This window comes from Triticum aestivum, chromosome 6A (genome assembly GCF_018294505.1).
Source record: "Triticum aestivum cultivar Chinese Spring chromosome 6A, IWGSC CS RefSeq v2.1, whole genome shotgun sequence".
Lineage (NCBI taxonomy): Eukaryota > Viridiplantae > Streptophyta > Magnoliopsida > Poales > Poaceae > Triticum > Triticum aestivum.
Window position 1 is genome coordinate 271,190,595 of NC_057809.1, and position 10,622 is coordinate 271,201,216.

Here is a 10,622-nt window from a genome sequence, read left to right on the forward strand (position 1 = left end):
AAGCAGCTGGCGAAGCCACGAACACTCGGCGACGACGTTGGCCACCGCACGATACTCAGCCTCAGCACTGGAACGAGAGACCGTAGGCTGCCGCTTGGACGACCACGAGATGAGCGAGGGGCCAAGGTAGACACAATAGCCCGAGGTGGAGCGACGAGTGTCAGGGCAGCCCGCCCAGTCTGCATCGGAGTAGGTGGTGAGGGAGGTGTCAGCGGAGGCGTGAAACGTGACGCCAAGATCCATAGTGCCACAAACATAGCGGAGAATCTGCTTGACAGCGGCCCAGTGAACGTCCCGAGGAGCATGCATATGGAGACACACCTGCTGCACGGCATACTGGATCTCTGGTCGAGTCAGAGTGAGGTACTGGAGAGCACCAACGATAGATCGGTAGAAAGCAGCATCCGAAGTAGGAGAACCATCCGTGGCAGAAAGCTTGGCCTTCGTATCAACAGGCGTGGCGGCGGGCTTGCAGTTAAGCATGCCAGCGCGCTCCAGGAGCTCATGAGCGTACTTCCGCTGATGAAGAAAGAAGCCATCCGGATGGCGCACCACCTCAATACCGAGGAAGTAGTGCAAATGACTCAAGTCCTTAATGGCGAACTCAGCGCGAAGACGAGCCGTGAGCTGACTGAGAAGACCAGCCGTACAAGCCGTCAGGATGATGTCGTCGACATAGAGTAGCAAGTAGGCCGTGTCGGAGCCCTGGCGATAGACGAAGAGCGATGCGTCCGAGCGGGTGGAGCGAAACCCAAGCTGGTGTAGAAACGCCACGATGCGCTGGTACCAAGCGCGCGGAGCCTGCTTGAGTCCATACAAGGACCGCGAAAGTAGGCACACGTGGTCGGGAAGCGCCGGATCAACAAACCCGGTGGGCTGCTGGCAGAAGACCTGCTCCTCGAGGTGACCATGGAGGAAGGCGTTGGAGACGTCCATCTGGTGCACCGGCCAAGCACGGGAGACCGCAAGGTGGAGAACCGTGCGTATCGTGCCGGGCTTGACGACCGAAGCGAATGTGTCGGTGAAGTCGATGCCAGCACGCTGTCGGAAGCCACGAACAACCCAACGCGCTTTATAGCGATCAAGGGTACCATCAGGACGGAGCTTGTGTTTGAAGACCCACTTCCCGGTAATGACATTGGCGTGCCGGGGACGGGGAACAAGCTGCCACGTCCGGTTGCGCAGCAGGGTGTCAAACTCCTCTTGCATCGTAGCCATCCAGAGCGGGTCATGAAGAGCGGCTCGAATGGAGGACGGCAACGGCGATGGCTTAGAGGTGGACGCCGCATGGACGTAGTCATCCGAGGCGTAGCGCGAGTTCGGGCGAGAAACGCCCGTACGAGCGTGGGTGACCGGACCGGCCACAGGCGCCGAGGGCGCCGGGGGCGCCGGGGCCGCCGAGGGCGCCGAGGAGACCGGGGGCGCCGAGGGTACCGCGGGCACCGGAGGCGCCAACATCGGGGGCGCCAGCGCCGCGACTGTAGGAGGCACCGCATGCTGGGGGCGCGCCTCAAAGCCAGGGGGCCAAGAGAGGCGCGCGAGGGACCTGGGAGAGGCGTCGAGGAGCCCCCGTCACCGGTGGTGGGAGGAACAACTGGGGGTACCTAGTGAAACAGAAACACATGCTCATCAAAGTAAATGTGCCGGGAGGTGAACACACGGTGGGAGATAGGATCATAGCACCGATATCCCTTGGAGTTAGAGGGGTAGCCGATGAAGATGCAAGCGACGGATCGAGGTGCAAGCTTGTGAGAAGCAGTGTCGGCAGTGCTGGGATAGCAAAGGCACCCAAAAATACGCAAGTCGTCATAGGACGGGGGCGTACCAAAGAGAAGATGGTGAAGTGCGTAGTTCCACCATGGGCGGCAGGGTCTAAGGTTAAGAAGTGATGCAGTGGCGAGTGCGTCCGGCCAGAAACGAGGTGGCACATTGGCATGAAACAGGAGCGTGCGAACGCAGTCATTCAGAGTGCGAAGGACGCGTTCGGCTCGACCGTTTTGCTGTGAAGTGTACGGGCATGTGAGGCGGAAAACGGTGCCGTGATGCGCCAAAAAAGTGCGGAAAGCAAGGTTGTCGAACTCCTTTCCATTGTCCGTCTGAAGTGCAAGGATGGGACGCCCAAACTGTGTGCGGACATAGGAGTAAAAAGCCGTCAAGGTAGAGAGCGCATCCGACTTTCTGCGCAAAGGAAAAGTCCACACATAATGAGAATAATCATCAAGAATGACCAGATAATATAAATAGCCCGAGTTACTAGGAACCGGAGAGGTCCACTCATCGCTATGAATCAACTGAAAAGGAAAAGAAGCAATGATGGTGGAATTATGAAATGGCAGGCGAACGTGTTTGCCGACTCGACAGGCATGACAAGTGTGATCCTCGATCTTATTGCAACTGAAACTGAAACTCCTAAGAATATGACGAAGTGTGACGGGGTTGGGGTGACCCAAGCGAGCGTGCCACAGATCAACTCCAGCGGAGAGAGTGACCGGTGCGGTGGTGGTGGATGAGGGCGAATGCATCGGATAGAGCTCATTGGGGCTGTCACATCGGTGAAGTACCATCCTGGTTCGAGCGTCCTTGACACTAAAACCAAACTCGTCAAATTCAACAGTGACAAGATTTTCACGAGTGAAATAACGAACTGAGATAAGATTCTTAATAAGATGAGGAGACACAAGTATGTTAGACAAAGATAAAGGCGTAGAAGTAGAAGGAAAAGAAGTGTGCCCAACATGTGTGATAGGAAGTGTGGAACCGTCGCCGACAATGATGCGGCGGTCGGTGGAGACAGGAGTGAAGGAGGAAAGGTTACCATGATGAGCAAACATGTGAGCCGTAGCACCGGTGTCCATGTACCAATCACCACCTCCAGTGTAGTTGTTCGGCGTAGGAGCGGCATGCAGCCCGATGAGGAGCACCGGGTCCCAGGGCGCCGGCGGCAAGGTCGACGAGGTGGACGAAGACGCCATGGGGAAGCCGTAACCGCCGCTCAGCTGCGACGGTGGGTACTCTCCATACGGCTGCGGAGCCGCATAGTACGCATAAGGCGCAGGAGGGGTGGGAGGCCCGGACGGTATGGATAGAAACCCCGGCGACAACTGCGGTGCCGGGTAGGCCGGATGATCCGCCAGAAAAACCTGCTGACCCGTTGACAGATGCTGCAGATGCTGGACGTTGTCTGGTTGCTGCCCAGCGGGCGAGTACTGGCCCACTGACGATCCCCACTAGTACCCAGAAGACCCGTACGTGGGCGGAGCCCCGTACGCCCCGTTCGTGGGAACGGGCACATGGAGGCCGCGCCGGAGGGGCGAAGACGGACTGACCGGAGGGCACCGGCGGCGGAGCCGCGCCAGTGGGTGTCGGCGGCGGGACGACAAAGGCGACAGTAGACGGGCCGGTTGACGCCATCGCTGGTCCGCGACGGGGCGCGAGAGGCGTCTAGTGTGGCGATGCGGCGGGCGTACGGGCTAGCCACGCACAGGCTGGCTAGCGATCGGCAGGCGCTAGTGACAATAGTCAGCAGCGAGCAAGTAGATCGATTACTTTCAAGCCGCCGCTCAACGAAGATTCAACGAGCACGTACCAAAGAAGCACACAAGCACACAGCTTGATGGATCTTCTGTCTAGCTAGCTAGCCCAGATCGTTGGAACGGGTATACGGAGACCCGCCGAGTTGGTGAGGTGAGGAGGGGCCGCTGGCCCGAGACACGCGCGGGCAGCGGCGGCTGGATGGCGGCGGCGGCGGCGGCGGCGGAAGGCTAGGGTTACAAACGCACGTACCTATGATGTACAAAAGATGGACCACGACCTCGACTATACAAGGAACTAGGAGGTAAGCCCAATACACAGATATGCATAACACACATACTCAACACTGGCGGCACCGACAGAGAAAGGCGGAGGGAAGATGGGAGGAGGCGGTTGAGGAGGAAGAATATGGGAGGGAGGGGGATCGGGCACGAAGAGAAGGTTGGACGGAGGATGGGTGGTTTCACAAAACACCAAATCATCGAATCAATCAATCAAACTATAGAAAAAAGGGGAAATTGTAAAGGGAGGGCAGGAACAGCTGATGGATTGGTCACCGTCCGTCCTACCCCTCCCATTCTTCCTCGGCGGTTCCTCCTCACACCACACGCAGCTAGGGGAGCGCGCGCGTGCACGCTCGCACACACACGCGGAGGGGCCATAGGATAGGGCAGTGGAGCGAAGGCGGCAACAGATGCCGGGGCCGGGTAGCCAGAACGGACGGGCGACGCCGCTCAAGTCCGAGAACATCCACGGGCTCGTGCGCGCTGGCGACGTGGCGGCCGTCCAGAGGAAGCTGCAGGAGAACCCTGCCCTCCTCAACGACAAGAATCCTGTGGTCCGTGCGCTTCCTGTTACTTGCGTTCCCTCCTTCCTTGCCTTTCTTCAGCTTTAGACGCACGATCTTTGCTCGTTCCTGGCGTTCTTGGCACATGCAGTGTGGATTGAGCATACGAGATTCGATAGAAAAGCAGCGTTTGTCGGTGTGAATATGTGGTTTTAGTCAGATTGTATGGCAGAGGCTTGATTTTCTTGAGCTCGTTCTTGGATTTCATCCCCGCGTTGGCTATTCGGAATCTTCGGCCGTGACTCTCTGTACATTGCACTTGAACTGCATCGCCACCGTGTTTATTTGCTCCTCTTCGTGTAGTTAATGTGCTTCTTTGCTGTCTATTTCTTCCATTTTTTTTGTGTAGGGATACGAGTTCCTTTCCGGAACCAAGAAATCGCAACTACGATGGTTCTGAATTTTGCTTGTTCCCTGGTGCCGAATTTTGAATTTTCTATTCCTGCCGTGTTTGATTTTTCTTGTTGCCATTTCTGTTTCCTTGGAGTGTGCTGTCCTGCTTCCTTCCAAAAAATCCCCCTTGATTCGTTTGATTGAATATTGGATTTTCTTCATTATTTTGTTCCTTTAATTGTCTATTTGTCTTGGCTTCGTTCCCTTTTCTAGATGGCCTGTTACCATTTAAGACGGGTCGCTTTCCCATGTAAATTATGGCATTGCTTTGGTGAACTGGCTAGATTTTACTCTCTGAGAAAACTGAGTATGTTTGGATATCCTGTCCTGTGCCCTCGTACAAGAGCCTTGATATTTGCACGAGTCTGGTTTAGTTTACAACAAAAATTAGGAATGGGTCTTATCATGTACTCTCTCCGTCCCCAAATAAGTGACTCAACTTTGTACTAGCTTTAGTATAAAGTTAGTACAAAGTTGAGTCACTTATTTTGGGACGGAGGGAGTACTAGTTAGATGCATGCAAGATAGAAGTAAGAAAGCATGAATAAACAAACTTTAATTGAGGCACTACAACTGCAAGGACAGATAATCATGACAATTTTCAGAAAACAACCATCACTCAAATGTCTTCTTTCGTTTATTTGCCACTATTTCTTTACTTTTATACTTTCCGTCCATGTCGTAGTCTAGCTTCTAATATGTCCTTTGTTCCTTTGCTGAACAAACAAAGAAAAGGAGCAAAAAAAAAAAAAGAAGAAACAAGGAGAACATTACCAGATATGATGCACAAAATAGAGTGGCGGTACACAATCAAGTCTTTATTGTCTACTGCATAACCAATGAAAGATTGCACATCAATGTTCTTCTATGCTTTCTTAAAACCAATCGTCTGATGGAGCATATGGGTCTCAACAAGAGAAACGCGCTATCACGAAGTTACGTCACAAAAAATTAACAAAGATTGTAATCTTGTTATTAAACTTGGATATACTGTAAAGGGATATGTGTGATAAGCAACTTCTGAATGAAAATTAAGTTATTGCTATTTAGGTCGTTAGCCCTACCTTTAAAAAGTAAATAATCCCCAAAAATGGGCAGAGGTAACACGATATCTCCTCTTGCCACAAAGCAGAGTATCTTCCATATAAAAAGCCAGAGTGCCTCCCCTCACTATTTTAATTTTTACATTGGAGTACCAATGTAAAAAGGCAGAGTATCTTCCTTTACTACAGAACAGCTCATACCCAAGCACAAGAAATCAGACAAACTTTCAGCCTCTGCTTTGCCCTTTGTGCACTGCACACCTCCACTCCACTCGCCTCTACCACTGGGGTGTGATCTCTTTGATTTGTCATCTCCGGCAAGCGTTGTTTAATTAAAAAGAAAATCAATGGCGATGTTATACAATCTGAAACATTTACACATATATACTGTTGTACACAGATTATATACACGATTCACCCCTTTATTAGATAGGTGCCTTGGATTATGTTACATCTTGCAAACAAATACTCTACGCACAGCAAGCCACTGGAGGCAATGCTCTCGGCAGGCAACCTTTGTTGTATATATATCATTAGATTACTACTTAATGGAACAAACGTTCACCCTCTTCTTACATTAGATTAAACTTGGACTAAAACCAAAGACACCTACTGCCTTCTACTCAGCAAAACTGTAAAATTGATATATTTTTTGTCCAGCCAGGAACTCTATGCTTAGTAAGATTGGAATCTTCTAGCTGTTTTTTTAGCAAATCTCGGTTATCTTAAATTTGTTTCTTGTGTTGATGCCGATGCTTATTATAACTACCTTCCTTGGTGAGAAACACCTTCTTGAAAAATACCAGCTGACTTAGATCAAGCACAAACACTTTAGGCTATAGTTCTGTAGGATACTAGGTGCTGGAATATTTACATGTTGATCTGAATATGCCAAAATATGACTATTGATAAAGAAAAATTATATCATCCTCACCTATGCCAACATTCAAATGGCTAATGACATACTCGTCCCTACAGCTGGTAACCACAACGCAACACCTTCCCGCTGCCTGCATTCCCCACACTTTCCCATCTCTGTGTCATGATCATGGACCTCGCCCTTGTTGCTACCACCCTAAAATTCAGAAATAGTATAGCCCTACAATGCGAAATTTAGTCAGTTTGAAGTCCAACAAGGAACTGAGTAACTTGGTCGGCTTCTTTGTGATGATATGAAACACCCAGCGTAAGATCTGAGACCATCACTGCATACATGTATACGATGAAACTACTCGTAGTTTTTACCTCGTGTCTAGAAGGCATAATTGTTGTGAACATGTAAATGTCTGAAGTATGAAGCGGCTTTGACAATAATTACATTGACTATACTTTCTCGTAAGTTGAACTATCGTGCAAACAAGCCACCAACTAACTTCAGTATGAACACAAAAAATGAGCAAATAACACATCAGTCAAGTGAAAGCAATGATCGCCTCACGTTAAGGGACTGTCCTGGTCATTCAGGTTGCTGTTATTTCCAAAAATGAACATTAAAGCAAGTATCCAAGTTGCTTCTCTGAAAGTTGTCTGTGTGAACTTCAAACATGTCCATGGAAAGCAATTTTAGATGACTGACCCTAGTATATAAATTGATTTCTATTGGGCTGCAAGAGTAGTTTATAGACGGTTCGACTGTTGCGCTCTTTGGGCAGGAATCTCCACTTCACAGCAAGAATTCACATACATGATTCTTTTTTTACTTTGTTATCCCTGAAGGGAAAATATTCATCACTGAACACCTTCAGCAGATCATTGTTGTATAATTGAATCTTATTACTTAAGGATTTGTGAAGTGATTAGGAAAAAACATCAAGGAAGTCCAAACATGGTGGACGTAATTTAGAATCCAAGATTTCCGTCTCGTCCATATATTCAAGTTCAAACATGAACTGCAGTTCACTAAGCTATAATCCAACTAATTCAGAACTGACATGGTGTACCTTGTGGAGACGTAAATAGAGCGCAAATCTGAAGAGGCGACGATGTGCTCAGATAGAAGAGAAAGGAGAGGCGCAGAGCGCGACGAACGGTCTGCTTGCTCCTTGACGCAGCGTTGCACTGTGCTCGTGAGGCCGCGCTGAAGTTCTTGAGCGAGCTCCCCAGCAGTTTATGCGACCTCCAAGCTGTCTGGCGATGGCGAACAAGTGTGCCGGCAGGGTATGTGGCCTCCATGCAATCCCGGCGGCGACGAGCGAGTGACTCAGGCAGTGGGTATGGCCTCACTGCATGCAACACTGGCGACAGCGAGCGGGCATGGCAGGGGAAACTGAGCGTGCGGAGAGCGGAGGAGAAACAGAGGAAAATGGATGACGAAGCCGGGGAGAAATTGGGCGGGCGCAGCAAGGGGTTGCAGTTTCTCTAATTTGAATTTTGAAGTGGGATTGGAGCTGGCCGGGGATTGGGATTGAAGGAGAGAGGCGGCAGGATAGAGGGATTGGGGGAGGCCATGAGGAGGCAATGGGATGGACGACGCGAGATGATTGTGGAAGAATGGCCGGTGCTAGCAGGCGCTTGGCAGTAAAATATGTTAGGTAATATCCCCTTCGATCAAAGCACATGTAAACCTTCACGTGCCTGAGTGGGAGGGCAGCGTTTAGACTCTTGCCGCTGCACGTTTCTTTATTCCTTCTCGGTGAAGAGGCAGACGAACCATCAGCACGAACTGGTTCTTTTATAGGAGTAAATATTTTATTACGTCATTGTCAAAACTATACCTCAGCGATAATTTTATCTCCCAATTCGACCAATTGTCTTGATATGCTTGTCTATTTCATGTCATTTGTATTTCCTTATTGCTCTTCTTGCCGGTCAACAGGATGTTGTCATGTGCAAATCTTGGTAGGAAACCTTATTGCAGTCCTTTTCTGCTTGCATTTCAGAAAAGAGCATATGATAAAATTTACAATGACCATTTTCTACAATGACATATCTCCCACTGTGGCCAAATAGAACGCTTTTACAAAAGTATTTACTTGACATAATCCTATACCTAGAGCTAACATCATGTATAACCCAATTGTGACATTCTAGAATAGGAAGGAAAGTCTGATTTTGAGAACGTGAATATGAGCGGGTGAGTGACAGCTTAATTGCATGGAATTTGACTAGATCCCAGACAACCGTGGCTATACGTTCTTTGTCTATTCCTTTGACTTAGCCATGGGTAATGTTGTCCACAAACTGCATATCTTACTTTTTTTTATGTACGATGCAGATGTGCCAAACACCACTTCATGTCGCAGCTGGATACAATAATACTGATATAGTGAAATTCCTTCTTGATTGGCAAGGGCAAGGTGCAGATATGGTTGAGGTGGAGGCAAAGAACATGGTAACTAAAGTACCACATTTGCTAGTACCTTATTAGCTCCTCTGCCCAGTTTTCTTTCCTTCTATGATTTGAGATTAGCATATAAACTACCAATTCTGTTGCTCTTTAGTACGGAGAGACACCCCTGCATATGGCAGTAAAAAATAGTTCTTATGAATCAGCAAAATTGCTCCTTGAACATGGTGTACATACAGGAGCCAAAACAAATGTAAGATCTATCCATTTACTTTCTATTTTCTCTTTTAGGCCACCTGAGTTGACTAAATTCACACACTTAATATGTGTAATTCATATTGTTGCAGAATGGCATGTCACCATTGCATTTAGCTGTCTGGCATGCACTTCAAACTGGAGATTGCAGCACCGTCAATTTGTTGCTAAGCTATAATGCAGATTGCAATGCTAAAGATGATGTACGTACAGTTGGTTCCCTAATGATGGTTCAATTGCTTTCTGTACAACTGTATCAGAAATAGTAAACGTTGTTCTATCACATGTTGCCCCCAGGAAGGCAAAATCCCCTTAAATCATATCCCAGGAGGAGCTGGCAATGAGATGCTGCTCCAGCTCCTCATTCGCCATATGGAAGAACAAAGAAAACAAAAAGCCCTCATGACATGTCATGAACAACGGTCAATGGCGGAGTTTGAAGAAGCAATATCACAAATCGTGGGGTTGCAAGAGCTGAAAATGCAATTACGTCGATGGGCCAGGGGAATGCTTTTTGATGAAAAACGCCGGGCTATGGGCTTAGGGATACCAGAAGAGCTCCCCACATGGCATTTCTGGGCAATCCAGGAACAGGTGGTGATCCACACAGAAGCTACCCTTTTTCTATTACAAAAATCCTTTTCAGTTCTCAGCATGATTTATCATTATGGAATTCATTGTTAGAGCACCTCTAGTAGAATTCCTAAAATGGGACACCCTAAAACCATTTTTTGGGTCAATCCCTAAAAGTTTTCAGAGATTCCAGGGTGCTCCAGTCTAGTCTAGCAGATTCTCCAAAGCTGCAATCCCTATATTTCTTTCCTCCATTTCTCTTCTCTTTATGATTCACCCCATTACAACTCCAATTTCACATCATATTCAAACTCTTATTTTCTACCCCACACAATTCAACGACATTGCAATGACATAACTTTGAAATTTTCAAATTCAAACTCAAACACAACATAGCATCCAAGATGCACGACATGATCCAAAGTAGTTCGTTACTGATATAGGACCAACCTATGGTGTGTCCCGATCTAAAGGAGTTGGAGGTGGATTTGGAGGGAGATCACGAATAACACGAAGATCACAAGGCGAAATTGGGGGAAAACACAAGAGGAGAACACTCTATCGGAGAAGATCCACACACAAGTACTCCTCAAATCTCAAGTCAAAGTGGTGCATCACAAGCATTCAACAATAATGGAAAGTAAAGATAACTAGGGTAGTTCTTCCCCAATCTCTAAGAGATGTGTGTGTGTGT

The 10,622-nt window shown here is 48.4% G+C and overlaps 1 pseudogene; it reads left to right on the forward strand.

Moving 5' to 3' along the window:
* The first annotated feature begins 3,986 nt into the window (after positions 1-3,986).
* The window catches only part of LOC123127422 (protein CbxX, chromosomal-like), a 17,745-nt pseudogene continuing 11,109 nt past the window's right edge, over positions 3,987-10,622 (forward strand).